Raw genomic sequence first — 16,130 nt, forward strand, 5'->3', positions numbered from 1 at the left:
AAAGTAAATTTTTTGCTGAAATTCATTATAGATGTATGTTTTTGAGGAAAAAAAAAAAGAAACTTTCCATAGTATAAGAGACTATGCTTTGACATCTGTGTGTTTATATTTTTCTACCTTAAAGATAAGTGATCCAAAGGACAACACAAAATTTATCAATGATCCTGACTCTATTCTTACGCAAGTAAATATCAATAAAATTAATGTGAATATGAAAGAATTTACCTAGAATGTTTATGAAAGAAGAAGAGGGACAAATAGAATCATCTGGAATGTTTTAGATTACCTGTTGAAATATCCACAGTTGCAAGGTTTTTAATAAGCCTTAGAATTGAAAATGGGTAGTTACTGAGGATCAATTTTGCGAACCTGATTTAATGCTTTTAATTTAGAATAGTATAGCATTGGGAAATATTTTAAATGGTATTGACTTAAAGTAAGCTAAGTAGAGAATAGAAATGTAATCAGGAAAAAGAAATAATACTTTTTTTTTAAGATTTTATTTATTTATTCATGAGAGACACAGTGAGAGAGAGAGAGAGGTGGAGACACAGGCAGAAGGAGAAGCAGGCTCCATACAGGATACCAGGTCTCTAGGATCATGCCCCAGGCTGAAGGTGGCACTAAACCACTGAGCCACCTGTGATGCCCCAAGCTAGAACTTCTTTATACAGGTATAATATAAATATCCCAGTACCTCAGATATGTTAATACATTTTAGTCTACCATAGTTAAATCTTAATTAAGGAAAAAAATACAGATTAATATGTTTTCTTCTTTTCTTATATGACAATTGTACTGTGATTATGACAAAATATTCTCCACAATGGAGGAGAAGCTCGGAGAATATATTCTATCTTTTAAATTTATTTTCATTTTTATCATCAGATAAATATATTTTATCTACCTTCTATATATTTTATAATTTAATTCTCTTCTAGAGAATGGGAGAATTCATGGAGTATCCTGATAATGCATGAACTCTTTTACTTAGCTTTTCTAGAGAAGCTCAGGATTAATCACTAGGAATGAATATGGAGGTATTAACTCAGTCATTTTAACAGAACTTTATTAAATGCCTACTCCATGACAGTAAATGGCTATTAGCCACATGCATTGTGAAATCAAATATAAATAATCATGTAGAGATAAGCAGTTTAAAAGAAAGTATACAGGTGGATTTATCTTTATAACTTTTGACATTCTTCCAACGATAAGAAGCAGGGTAACATAAGAGGAACAATAATGCGATTTATCTTAGAATCATGAATAGGAGAGTCACATAACATGTATTTTATATTTTAGAAATAAAATTTTTATTTTTATGGAATTTATTGCATAGTGTAGGAAAACTAGAAGCAAGAAATCAGGAGAAAAGATGAGAATACTAACTCTGGACATCATCACTGAATGGAAGGTAGAGATACAGATATGGATATTAAGTCATTTTAAAATCTTACCTAAAACTGCGTTTTCATCACACAAATCTTATGCCCATTTTCCAACTGATTCCACTCCTCTTCAACTATAGTATATGTATTGGTTTTATTATTATATAACAAATAATCTCAACAATTAGAAACTTAAAAAATAATATTTATTATCTCACATTTTCTATGAATCAGAAATCTAGATATGGCTTACCTCAGTAGCTGTAGCTCAGCTTTTCTAACAAGTTTGCAATCAAGGTATTGTCCAAGGATAAGGTCTCAACTGAAGCATGAACTGAGGAAGGAGCCACTCCAAACTTTTGAGGTTGTTCAAAGTCTTCAATTCTTTGCGGGCTCTTGGTTGGAGACTGACCTCAGTTACACCCTTGCTTTGTTGGTCACTCAGTAAAGCAGCTTACAGTACAGTGGCTGGCTTCCCTCAGAGTGAAAGAAAAAGAAGGCAAGTAAGAAAGAAACCAGATATTATTGTAACCTAATCTCAGAAGTAACATTTCATAGCTTTACTATCTTCTATTTGTTAGTGACAAATTACTAGGTCCAACCCACACTCAAGAGTCATAATTACATAAGGTTGAATAACAGGAGATGGGAATAATTGGGGGTCAGAGTTAGAGGCTGCCCTACCATACTATGATACACTTTTTATTTCCCCTAAATCTATAACTCAATTTTTGTATGAGCAGTTGTCTCAAGTTGACTGTGACTCTCCAGATATAGCCGTAAAAATCACACATCCTACCCATTTCTACCCATCCTACCCATTTCTACCAAACTACCCATTTTCAATTCTAAGGCTTATTAAAAACCTTGCAACCTTAAATCCTGAGCCATTTAGGACAGTTGGGTGGCTTACTTACACTTTCAAACCTGGAATTCTATGTAGAGACTTCTACCTATACTATATTAATAGCTTTTTTTTTTTTCTTACTAACATAAAACTACTCAAACTCCAGGACTCTACCTATTGTTCTAACAGCTGAGTACATCCTAACTGAATAAAATAATTCTACATTAAAGTTATTATTGACTTCTGTAACAAAAACCTTTGAATAAAATTGGAAGTGAGTTTACTTATATGACTATATTTGCAAAGATCGACTTAAAAAGAGCTCGGACTCACTCATAATTTAGCATTTAAAATATAAACAAGTATATATTTAATGACAAAAACAAAGTCAAAATAGGTCAATCCTGAGAAGAGAAATCTCCTTTAATCCTGAATAAATTAATATTCCATACACACACACATATATATACTCTCTTTTATGCATGTGTTTCTACTATATTTTAATGTAGTTAAAAGTATAACATAAATATTTAACAAATAACAGAAGCTTATGAGCCTCTGACTTTAGGTAAAGAACATTAGCAGATGCTGTTTTACACTGATGATTTTAGGTGATAATGGAGTAAGATTAATTTTCTCTTTGTCATCTCATCAACAAAAAGAATGACACTTATCAAACTATATTAATGTACATTTTCTTCCTAAATAGTCTCACTTTATCATGAGCAAGATCAACAGAATAGGAAATCAAGACAGCACATTCACTCACTAATTTTCACTGTGGTTAATCGTTGAAACCTTTAATGAGACCTCTTGTGCTTTTCAGGCTATCTCTAACTTGAACTTGTTCAGCAAATTTTATCTGCATTAGTAGCCATGGCAACTTCAGGATAAATATTGAGTGTTGGCCTTCCAACTGTTAAAAACCTGTAAGTTTCCTATAAGTCCATAGTGTATCTCCATAGAGACACAAGGTGCAAAACAATAGAAACTTTTCATCTGGTTCCAAGGAAAAAGTTTAAAATAAAATTAAATAGAAGATAGTGCAAATATTAAGAAAAGTTTTTCCCCCCGAAGTAGTAGAACAAATGGCAAATTTCATGGCAATTATATAAAGCTTTTATGTAAATGGATCATTATCAGAGTTCATGCTTAGCTGCTTTTGAGGGACTATTGAAGAAAGGGTAGAAAAACAGGGTAGCTTAAGACCAGTACAATTTCAAAAACGTTATTGCCCTGTTAGGTGCATATTTGTGATATATGGTTTTATGAAATATCCTCCTAATTGAAACTAAAATATAGTATATACAAACCTTTTAAAATTATGTAGTTGTTGCTGGAAACATATTGACTATTTTTCGGACCATGCTGATACTCAGCAGACCACCTTGTGTTGACTCAGTTGCACATCTATGAAATCTAATTGTAGGTTGTAGATACTTCAGGTGGGCAGGGTGCTGTGCCCATCTTGCAAATATAAATAGAACCCTTTGATTTTTTAGAATACTCTACTCTGTATCAGTAAAGATTATTAAATATAAGCCCTATGGCATATTGCCTTTTTCACAGATGACCACAATAATATCTCCTATCCTACATGCTCTTCTAACAATGTAACATTGACAGTCCTGCCAAGTGTCTCCTTCCTTGGACTACATGTAGTATCACAACTGTCCTCAGTGAAAGAATATATCTGAAGTAATTTCTGACACTAGATCATCAAAGTAGCATATATTTCCTTGATCTTTTGAGACATTTGCTTTTGTTCTTTTTAATTTAATTTAAAAAAATTTTTTTTGTATTTTTTTTATTGGAGTTTCATTTGCCAACATATGGTATAACACCCAGTGCTCATCCTGTCAAGTGCCCCCCTCAGTGCCCATCTCACAGAAGCTTAGAAATTCAAGAAAGCAAGTGTCTTGCTTTTGGAACTCAGTTGTGGCCATCTTGTAAGGAAGCCCAAATGAGCATACATGAAGAAATCACATGGAGATGACTCATCTACGATGACAGTCCAGTCAAAATTCTGCCTGCAATCGATTGCCAGATGTATGAATTAAGATGTTTTCAGATGATTCCAGCCCTTATCTGTTAAGTTCAGTCAGACTTACTGTTTTTTCCAGGAGGCCCAAATATATCAGTGAGTGAGTGACCTTGCTCTGTTCTTGAATTTCTAAGCCTCAGATCCCCAAGCCCAGTGAAATGACTGTTTTATGCTTAAAACTTTGGGTAGATTCTTATGCAACTTCAGTAATACCACCTACTTCTGTCCTTATTTGTACCAATTAAGTCTTCAGGTCATAAATTACGTTTTCTAAATTTGGTGAACAATATTTTCATAATCTCCAGCTCATCTTTATTCAAGAGAAGATCATTAGAATGTTACTTTCACTTAAAAGTAATGTCAATGAATTTCAAAAAGAAGCACCAAATAAACATGGAAGTTTTTGGTAAATGCATAATTTGCCTCTCTCAAAAGTTGAAAAGAATTTGAGGTGTCTGGGTGGTGCAGTCTGTTAAGTGACTGGCTCTTAGTTTGGTTCAGGTCATGATATCAGGGTTATGATCAAGCCTGTGGGGCTCTACACTTCTCATAGGATTCTCTTTCCTTCTCACTCAGCCTTTCGCCCTCCCCCCTTACTCTCTCTTTCTCTTTAAAACTAATAAATGTCTTAAAAAAAAGTTTAAGAGAATTTATCAGTTGGATATGTATAGGAGAGAAACTGACTTCAACATTGTCAGTAGTCATTTTCTTTCCTTCACAGAAAATCTTAAGAAAAACTTCCCTTTGCACAAGGCAAACATAATTCAGAAAATGTCAGTAATTTATTGGGAATTTGAAATTTAAAACCAGGCCTTTATCAGGCTTTTTTTATGTGTTCAAATCAAAGGTAACATAATGTGGCAAATATCTGGAGAAGGAGAAAGAAAAACCTGGGAAGGGTGAAAGATAAGGTGAGAGAGAGGAGACACATTGTAATGCAATTCTTTTTTAATGGATTTTGTTTCTGGTTCTAGTCTCCTAGGAGGTGCAACTGCATGTCCTGATACCTCTATATCTTTGTAAAATCCAGCTGTCTTCTGAGGTTACCTGAAAATAATGTATCAGTCATAATGCCTTTGACCACAAGGTACAGTATCAGCCCTGCTTAAACAAACAGGAAATGTGTAATCTTTCATAAAAAGGCATCTAGAGACAGAGTCTTCCAGCAGCTTAGCTATAGAGAAACCAGAATCTTTCCATACTCTGATATGCTAGTCACAGTTTAAGTTTTATTTTATGGTTGGTCCCTCTTGTGGTTATAGGATGACAACAAAGTGTGTGTTAAGTCTACATATTTCTTCATTCAGTACAAATAGCACCATCTTTTTCCTTGTTTTTTCCTCAATTATTTTTTCCTTTCAACCTGACCTTCAGAGCCCTTTAATTCTTAATTTTCCCAACATTTGAATTTTAATGAGATCTGCTAGAAAAAGAACATTTTCTCTGGCTCATCTTTTAACAGCACAGAATCAGTGACTGGATTTTATCATTTCTTTTTCTCACAAGCTTCTCACACAGGTGTAAGAATAATTTGAATTTTATAAGATTTTCAGAAGATGTAGATACAGCCAGTTTTTATTTTAAATACTATTTATTTTCCTCAGTTCCACTTTACTTTGTTTTCCTTTTAGCTAGTTCCAGATCTCTAGTTTATCAATAGGAAATGAACACATAAATAAAAGTATTAGTAGGTAATATTCTATAAAAATCATTTTTTAAATAGAAATACTCCTTTATTCTAAAGCACACACTATTTTTAACTGAATAGACAAATGGCTTATGTCAAACAGAAATGACTGACTCATAGGGAAATTACATAGAAAAAGAAAACAAATCACTCCAAATACATTACCAAAAGTTAAATACAATGTGTGTTGCTTTTCAGAATTTGTTTAAAATGTCTGTTCTAACCTTGCTCACACACAAATTGTAATATATTTAGTGCTAGTTTTGTCTTATATTTGTGTTCCTCATGGCCTTATGCACTAAAATTTTTTTCCATGCCATTGAATATTTGAAAAATACTACTATAATACATGTAAAATATTAAAAGAATAAATGCAGTACTAGCACTTTCTAGGCTTTATTTTTTAGTATTATCCTTTTAGTATTAAAATATTGTTATTATATAGTGGTTAACTTCCTTGCATAAATTAATATCCACATTTTTAATTAAAATGATACCTTTAATTTATTTTTATAAATAAAGTTATTGTGTAAGATTTTTTTAAAGTCTTGCCACGTAGATGAACATAATTATTCAAATATAATTTAAATTTTTTCCTCAGCCATTGGTAATATGTGTGAAATGATTGCATACTAGTTTTCACATATTTATCCTTTTTTTTCTATCAGTTTACATAATCAGCCCTAACAAATATTTTGTGACATCAGCTACTGGAAATTGCATAGCACTTTGTAGCCTACAGAATACAATGTAGCTTTCAGAACTTCACTATTTTTTTACTCTTCATCTGTAACATGGATGCATAATTTTTCAGAGCCCAAAAAGTTTGTTTTGTTTTTTTTGTAAGTAGAGGCTATTTACATAAAACCAGTAATCATAAGATCTCTTTACTATTACAAAAAAAGAAAACCAACTCTAATTAAGCAGCAAGTGTTAAAATGAAAGGTAAATCCCATGAAATCTACTTTGTTGTGATAAATGCAATCTTGACGATTACAGAGGTATCCTTTAATATATGAAATTCAGATAGAGAAACCAAGCTGAATTTTTGGACATCATTGAAAGAAATTTCTAATTAATGGTGAATTCTCTAAAATAAAACTAAAATTTTTAAATAGTTTTTAAATATTTTTAAAATATTTTTTTAAATATTTTTTTATTGTTTAGATAAAGTTTATTTTGGAAAAAAACAATGGCAACTAATAGGAACAAACAGTTCACTCACCAATTTCTCATGGCATATTAGATATGTATTCCTCAAAAGAGTTCATTAAATCAGTGTGAATGCCACAATATGATTTTTAAAGAACTTTTGTTTGATGTGTGTTTGTCATTTTAATTTAAAAAATAGTGATTTAAGGCCAATCTGAAAAGAAAGTTAAATTCAAGTCATTCAGTATTTTTCTTCTCTTCACCACAATAGTAAAATATATTCCCTTCAGTACTTTCCCACATGAAACAAAACAAAACAAAATACCTTATAATAATGAAGTTTCAAGGAACCAATTTACTGATTTTAGTTGAGTCAGCACAAAATTCTTTATAAATAAAACAGCCGGGTGTTTACAAACACTTCTAATATATGCTTTTACTTTCAAAGTTTTTATATGTGTGGGGTAAAAATTTTCTCTGGAGTAAACTTGGCACCACATATTACAGCCATAGAGAGAATTTTTTATTCCTTCCTATCTAAAATCATTGATTAGAAGCTTGGGTTACAGAACCTCACTCTTCAAAAGTACTCAGGACTTTTTAAAGTTTCTGTTTCAGTGTATATTTTAGAAAGGACCTACAAATCTATGTGTATTGTTGAAAATACTGCATTTGCTTGGTGTTAAAGTACACTGCCTATCTCTCCTCATTGTTGGGGGCCAATCGTAAATAAGATTTTTAAAAATATTTATTTATTTATTCATGAGTGACACAGAGAGAGAGAGAGACAAAGACATAGGCAGAGGGAAAAGCAGGTTCCCTGCAGGAACCCAATGTGGGACTCCATCCAGGACCCTGGGATCATGATCTGAGCCGAAGGCAGACATGCAACCACTGAGCCACCCAAGTGCCCCTAAATAAGATTTTCTTGATCACATTTCATCCATGCCAGCAACACCTCATCTGCAACCTTATCTTTTCTTTAAACTCCATTTATAAATGTCTTCAAGAAACTTTGGAAATTTCCCCCATATCAAAAGTATAGATTTAATTTTAGAAATATAGGCTATTATTGGTTAATCGTGGCCAGTGTAGAAAGCACCCTTCCAAAGAAAATAAATTCTGTTTACGAAAAAAGAAAAATGAGGTGTTTTTTTTTGTTGTTGTTGTTTGTTTGTTTGTTTGTTTGTTTGTTCTGCCTCTCTGCAGTTAGGGAGGATGCCATACAATTCTGTGGAAAAGTGGGCACAAGGACTTAACTGTACAGGTGGGACTGGAGGTACTTATGGTAGGATATCTGAGTTGAGTCTTTGTATTGGCTTTTGTTCATGGAAGGAGAGATTCTGAGTGAAGAAAGCATACATGAGTCACCAGACATTCTTCACTCATTATGACATAACTGATGAGGGTAATTGTTCAGGTCCTTGGGCACTATCTTGGGAAATAATTGAGAAAAAAAGTAATGTGGTTTTATAATAATTTATCTTAATTATTCATTCTCACTGTATTTAGAAAACTTGGTAATTTTTAAAAGTCATCTCTGAAGCCACCTTATTTCAAGTACATATTTTTGTCTTTAACTCTTTGAAAATCATAAATATGAATAACACAGAAACTATGATAGATAGACCTTATAATAATAGAAGATACTTACAAAACACTTCTTGAGTACAAGATTCTTTTCTAAGTATTCTACAAGGAAAATTGATTTAATTCTACACTGACCCCGTGAGAAGATATTATTAGAAGCACATTTTACAGATGAGGAAACTGAAGCACAGGGAGTTTGAGAAACTTGTGCACATTCATAGTATGCTAGGTAACTGTGCCAGGCTTCAAACCCAGTCAGTCTAGCTCCAGAGAATGTGACTCATAAAAACATAGTAGGAAAGGAGAACAAAGGGAGAAAGAAAGAAACATAATAAATTAAGGTCAAGAAGAAAGGCACAGTTACAAAAGTCAAGAGCCCTTGAGTGCAGATTTAATGAGGAACTTGGATATATTACAGCAAAGGGAAAAATGTTGGTTGGTGATGCAGGTTTTCATCTATATTAATTGAAAGAAAGATGACAAAAGCAGATTTCAAGACTTTATTCTCTGCGCTATATATAAGCTTTCACCTTGGCTTTTGGGGAAAGGCTTCAGTAAAGATTTAAATTGATTTCATTACTTTTGGTTTTGGAATTGTCTTTCTTTTTCTTTTCTTTTCTTTTCTTTTCTTTCTTTTCTTTTCTTTTCTTTTCTTTTCTTTTCTTTTCTTTTCTTCTTTTCTTTTCTTTCTTTCTTTTTTTTTTTTTGGAATTGTATTTCTTTCAATTAAAATGATTTGGTGGAGGGAAAAGTCAAAAGAGGAAAGGAACCAAGAGAGGAAAGTCAAGAGAGGAAAAGTCAAGAACAAGATAACATTTTGAATGGGCAGTCCCTGGATTGTTTTCTTTGGTTTAGGACCCCACATTTACTATATCATTTCTAGGTACTAAACTTATCACATAGAGCCAGGAAGAAATTTGGTAGTAATTACAAAAATCACTGGTACAGGCTATTTGAGACTTAAAATGGACATATGAAACAGTTTCTACTAATACGATTGTATAAGACATGTTAGCTTTCTTATTGAAATTATGGCATGAAGCAGTATTATGTAAAGTGGACCATTGATCAACACATCAACAAATTGGGAAATTTTTAAGCATATAGATTACCTGACTTCTTTCCAGGCCTATGGGACAGAATCCCTGGAAATGGAGTCCAGGTTTCTATATTTTAACAAAGTAATTATTTACTATGCACATTAAAGTTTGAGAAGCCCTGGTGTGAAGATCACCCATTATTCAGAGATAGGTGTGATGGTACTTGGATTACCAACAAAATGTCAGTATAAAATACAGTGGTTACTTAGAGATACAAAGTTCCAGCCTAGGAAAAATGGGTTATTTTAGGTGGATTGCCTACAGAGAAAAATGCACGTGTGAGTTTACTCCACCACAAAATGCGCAATTCAAACTTTTAACCAAAAGACTATAGACTCCAAATTTCATAAGATTTTCTAAACTTAAGGACTGTGAAGATGAAAATTGTGATAAGGATAATTGGAGAGTTCCACCAACTTCGTGAATCTGTGTGTTTTCTTTACAAAATGATTTAAATCACATAGTAATATCTACTGGTAGCTTTCTTATCCCTTTTCTGTAGGTATAAAACATTTCATATAGAGATCAAGCAAAGCAGTAATCACTTCCTTTGTTATTTTCCAGATATGCAATTTACATTCCAATAGTGCAGGCCTATAGTTCCCCACCTGCACTGGGCTGTTTGTTTGCTTTCATCTATACTTTTAATGATGTTTCTCTTCTGTTTAGAATGCCTTTTATGTGTCATCTCCAACACAGTTCCTTTTCTTATCTCCTCTTCTCCAACGCACATATTTCACGATGGATTAGATGCCTAGTTCCAAAATGAGCCTTTTTCACAGCATTTGTTGTAGGATGTTGACATTTTCTGTATATGTGTCTGACTTTTTACCCTACTGAACTCAAGAGCTTAAATGGTGAATACTGTCTTATTCACATTTGTAAATTCAGCTTAGGTCCAGTACCTGCCATTTAGTGGGCACTCATTGTAAATTTGATAAACTCAACTAATCAGATCACAGAGTCATGAACCTGAAAATCAACAAGCATATGTCTCTTAGTGGCCTCAAAAGACATAAATGTGACATAAATTGCGAACTAAAAGCCAAGCACTTTCTTCATAGAAAAGTCCCTCAGGTCTTACACACTCTTATTTTAGACACCATTAAAAAAAAAAAAGTGCTTGCTTATTTGATTTCCTAGCACAAAGAAAATTAAAAGCAGCAATTTGGAGGCAGTGAGGGGGTGATGCTAGAGGCAAGCATAGCAAAAAAAAAAAAATAAGTTATAGCTGCTGACTTGAGGTTATACAAAGGTGGTACCAAATGTACCAATGAAGCACTTTTTCAAATTAGATTATGGATATCAGCCTCTTAGTGTGTTCTTTGACAAAGGATAAATTCAATTACAAATCAATTGTTTAAAAACAACTATAAAATTTCATGTGTTTGGACATTACCCATGTATTTCTAAATAACTTCCATTTATACAGAAACATCATTAGGAAGTAGGAAATATTTTGAACCAAATAATAAAAATATGACATAATAGAGGTGTTGATTGTAGTTATAATAGGGCATTGAGAAAAAATCTACAGACTTCAATGCATATATTTGAAAATAGAAGAAAACTAGAAAAAGAAAACAAATTTTAAAAAAGAAATAGTAAGTAAAGATCTAGGATCAATAAAATAGGTAAGGTACTTAAATTGAGAAAATGAAGATAGCCTAAATTTACTTCCTTTCAACAATTACTCAAATAAACTTATTTCTAATTACTGATTGAGTTTGTGGTGTCGCATCAACTATTGATCTCTGGGTTCTATACATTCAATAAAATAATTTTACAAAAAATACCTTTCACTCTGCACCAGTGATTAAAAAGAGAATTCTGACTTCAGGAAACTCCTATTATTATGACTAAACAGACAAACAAAAACAAACCAAATAAAACAGAAAATAATCAAAAAGCAAATATATTACCCATCAATCAAGTGAACGTCAGATAAATAGGAAAACATACCAGCGCACAATGAAATTTTTGCAAGTAGTGTGGCCAAAATATGTGTGAACATGCCGAGGTCAAGTAAGCATGAATTTGTCCATCAGGGCTGTCTTCCCTAAAGGAGCAGATGGGGAAGTAATGTGCAGTCTGGAAATGGAGAGACTGTTGAAATGGAAATGGAAGAATTCTACCTGTGGTTCTCTCGAGGTCAGGAACCTGAATCAAGGAGAATTTATGTCTTCTTCCACAGGGGAGATACTAGACTATTTCAGGAAAGAGAAAAAAATTGTGATCCACTGGAGAGATGGAATAAAGTTCTTGAAAAGAGGAAAAGAAAAGAAGGGCAGAACAAGACTGGCATTCTAAGCTGGTGTGGTTTAAATGTTCAGGAATCTGGCTTTTCTTAATTTTCTTTGCTTCACAGAAAACCGAATTGAATGACTCTGCTAGTGTGGGGATATAAAGTTTACTGGTGACACTGGTAAGAAGGTCACATATAGACTGAAATAGTGAAGTAAACCCAGTCCACCTTTAACTCACAGAAAAAAATTTGCACAAAGGGCTTATATGGCTCTAAATTTCAGTGATAGATCCTCCCAGTTTATGCACTTCCACCACAAACTAATACCATTCATATTCATAGGGCAAAGTTTGCAGAATCGGGCTGGGGTAGGGGGAGCTGCAGAGAAATGAGCCTATTAGGAGAGGAAAGCTCCCTGTTGTAAATTTTTCTTTCTTACTTTCTTTACTCTTCCTCCCTTCCTTCCTTTCTTCTGTAAGTTAAAGGTGAACTGGGGTAGTAACTTACTTCATTAATTAGGGATGTGTCTTTTGACTGGCACATCCTCGCAGACACTTGAGCCATACGTGGTACCCTCACATGAGATACATAGAACTAGACATAGTGATCGATCTCAATTGCCTGAGAACATAATTTCATGTTACTGAAAGAAAAAGTTCCAAATGCATTAGCATCATGGACACACATGTTCTACTCCTCATGTTCTTTAATCACTAGAGATTATCCTCTATAGGTTGTCCTCAAAGTGTGGCATATATGACTGGGCATTTTAGGACCCTTCACACATGCAATTGTCTAAGCGTAAAATGTATCTATTCAAAAATGTATGTGCCCAATAAAATAAGTCTGCAGTTTTTCATCTATCTCCCTACAAATTCCCTTCCCTAACTTTTTAGAGAAAACCATGTCTCTCTTCTGTTTTTCAGTATTTTTTTTTTTTTATCAGTAAGGTGACAGTTATGTGCTGGTTTGTCAATGTTAGTCTGGACCATGCCTATTTTCTTGCTTGCTCACTAATATTGCCCACTTTTATTCTTAGTTTGGATAATAAACAATATAGTCACCTTTACTATGGTGCATTGCCCCAGAGGACGAATAACTGAAGCACCCTCAGATGTAATTAGAAGCATTAAGGTTGGTATTGCAAAAGTGAGTGACACTAATGAGTAAGTAATAAACCCCTTGTTCAGGCTTCCTGTTATTTACTTTCAACACACTGGAAGGAAAACCTAATGGAGTTCTCAGGTGATAGATTATTAAAAATAAGTTGAGAAATAGGTAGCTACATAATTTTTGGCATGTACCTATTGCATTCAAAGAACTGAAAAATAATCCTCAGCAAAATGAAATAGTTTCCCTGACCATCTATTTATGTAAACATACTTTCTCAACATCTACCTAAGAAAAGGAAAGAAATATAGAAATAAAATTGTGCTGGGTACTGTATTATTCTAGTATTAAGTAGTATTTACTTACCCAAAAAAAGTCCTATTAGTCTCACTCAGGGATTTATTTTAAGAAAAATTTAGATTATTATAGTAAATGTTTAAGAAAACTTGTAACATAATTTTAGTGTTTTATTTCATCTTGTACTACCAATAATTATAATGATAATCCAATTCCAAGGAACTTTTTGAAACTTAGACTCTTATGATCACAGAAAATGGAATTAAAATTTACTTTACATATAAATTTTATTGAATATCACTTGAATCTGGTCACTGATAAAGGACTTTATGGCATAAATGTGTATTACTTGAAGATACCAGCCTGTGGAAGAAGTAGGATGGACTGGTTTCATCAGAAGTGAAAAGGATGATGTAATAATAATACCTAAATGTGCAACAAGAATTGACTTATAGATTTCCTTATGTGGAAGATAGTGATGGCAAACTTTCAAGATATTCAGAATTGATTGGGTATATTTAAATGAATAACATAACAATTTTAAAATGCTTATATTTAAAATATATGATGAAAGTTCTACATGTCAACTAGATGATCAAGGGGATATTTAGTTTCACAAAATTCGTTTGGGTGAAATGAGAACAAAAATGAATGAAAACCCTTGATACTGAATTTCTCAAACTTCCCTTGACCCTGCTGTGATCTTCCCTGTGTTACTGTGCCAATCTGTGTGTTCTGGGAAAACTTCTTTCCTAAAATCACCCATATAGTGATTTGCTATTTATTCACTAAGATTTAAATCTTTTACAATTTCTCTAGAAACTCTGTATTAATATTTTCTTGTTTTAAAGTAGAACCACACTGATGCATATATCAAAACATCATAATTTACTATAATTATTTCTATACATATTGTATTGGCATTAAAATTTGCCAAGCTATGTCCAGTAAATCTATGAAATCTCAATATGTTGTGTAACACAGCCTCTGGAACATAGGAGTTGCATAGTAAGTGAAATTTGAAATGAAATTATTATAAAAAGAACTTACAAATAGGTTTTTTATTCAAAGAATCATGTGCACTTTAAGCTACTGTTTTCCTTAAAGTCCACAGATTTTAAAATCTTGTCTAAAGCTTAGAAGAAACAAACTTTCTAAATAACCTCTTCTAATCACAATTATTCTTATTAATTTACTTAAATGATTATTCTGTACAGCACAGTATTTTGAAACACGGGGTATATGATATAACCTTAAATGAAAGAGAGATTTCTTCTAGCATGGTGTCAAAATTTATTTTTTTTACTATTGATGGTTTATATAAATATATTTTAGTTTTACATATTGTATTAGTGACATATTGCAAATGCATAAGATAATTTGATGAATTTTAGAAGACATAATTTATTCATAAATGAGTTATATATTTTTGGTAATTTCTTGTATTCTTGAGCAGTAGTGACAAATCAAAAACACATTTGAGTTGACTGCATTTACCACTAATCATTTTGTTTTTTGATATCCTTTATGGGTATATTTCAATTTTAGTGTCTTTTCCAATGTCAATACTTTTTGCCAAAACAGCATGAATTTTTCAATTTTAATCTACTTCATGAATCACTAGTTTTGATGAATTATTTAATAATCAAAGTTATTAGTCATTATTTCAGTTCAAAAGTCACATAATTTTTTAAAAGATTTTTTTAAAGATTTTTTAAAATTTACTTTGGAGAGAGAGTATGAACGAGAGAGAGACAGAGAGAGAGAGAGAAAACATGTGTGCAGGCACAAATTCGGGAGGAGAGGGAGAAAGGGAGAAGTAGACTCTTCTCTGAGCAGAGAGCCTGCTGCCAAGTTTAATCCCAGGACCCTGAGATTATGACCTGAACCAAAGGGAAATGCTTAACTGACTAAGCCACCCAGGTGCCCCCCCCCCCAATTACATATTTTTAAATAAGTTGTGGCTTTTATTGAAATCTGAAAAATGTTTAATTGAAACTAATATACATAGTATGTTAAAACAAACATAGTATGTTAATCATACTTCAATAAAAATTTTGTTAGAATGTGCTTTTCAATATCAGAAAAATTTGTTCTCTCACATATATATCAGACTTTGTTTTCTTATTGAATTTATCTTAAATTTCTCATATTTTCTTGAATACATAAATTTAAAGTTAATAAAATAAGGTACTGGACTTCCAAGTTTGTGTATTTTAAATGTTCCTCACTTGTTTTAGTGACACACAAAGACATTTTTCCAACTCACTAAAAAAATTGCACAGCTCCAACTCAACTGTTTTTCAGTCAGATCCCCCCAAACTCTTCAATTTTCTATCTCACCAGACACAAGGAGAATTATGATGAGAGGGAAGTCAGAGGACAGGGTAATACTTTTAATGGCTATATTTCCTTACCATCTGCTGCTAACAATTATGTTTTTCTTATTTGTACTATTTCCTATGAATAGACCATGAACTATTAGTAGATGAATTTAACAAAATTTCTTTTTTTTAAAGAGTTTATTATTAATGAGAGACACAAAGATTGGGGCAGAGACATAGGCAGAGGGAGAAGCAGGCTCCCTGTGAAGATCCCCCGATGTAGGACTTGATCCCAGGACCCTGGGATCAGGCCCTGAACCAAAGGCAGACGCTCAACCACTGA

General features: G+C 32.7%; 1 long non-coding RNA gene across 7 annotated transcripts in view; it reads left to right on the forward strand.

Moving 5' to 3' along the window:
* LOC111091760 overlaps positions 1-16,130 on the forward strand; it is a 48,188-nt gene that overhangs the window by 21,573 nt on the left and 10,485 nt on the right. For 6 of the 7 annotated variants that reach the window (XR_005376066.1, XR_005376069.1, XR_005376067.1 and 3 more), the window contains 3 exons: positions 3,065-3,167; positions 5,257-5,369; positions 13,096-13,190. This is a non-coding gene — a long non-coding RNA (uncharacterized LOC111091760). The remainder of the gene's footprint in view (positions 1-3,064; positions 3,168-5,256; positions 5,370-13,095; positions 13,191-16,130) is intronic. The other variant, XR_005376064.1, reaches the window with a different exon arrangement.

Source organism: Canis lupus, chromosome 22, assembly GCF_011100685.1.
Source record: "Canis lupus familiaris isolate Mischka breed German Shepherd chromosome 22, alternate assembly UU_Cfam_GSD_1.0, whole genome shotgun sequence".
Taxonomy (NCBI): Eukaryota; Metazoa; Chordata; class Mammalia; order Carnivora; family Canidae; genus Canis; species Canis lupus.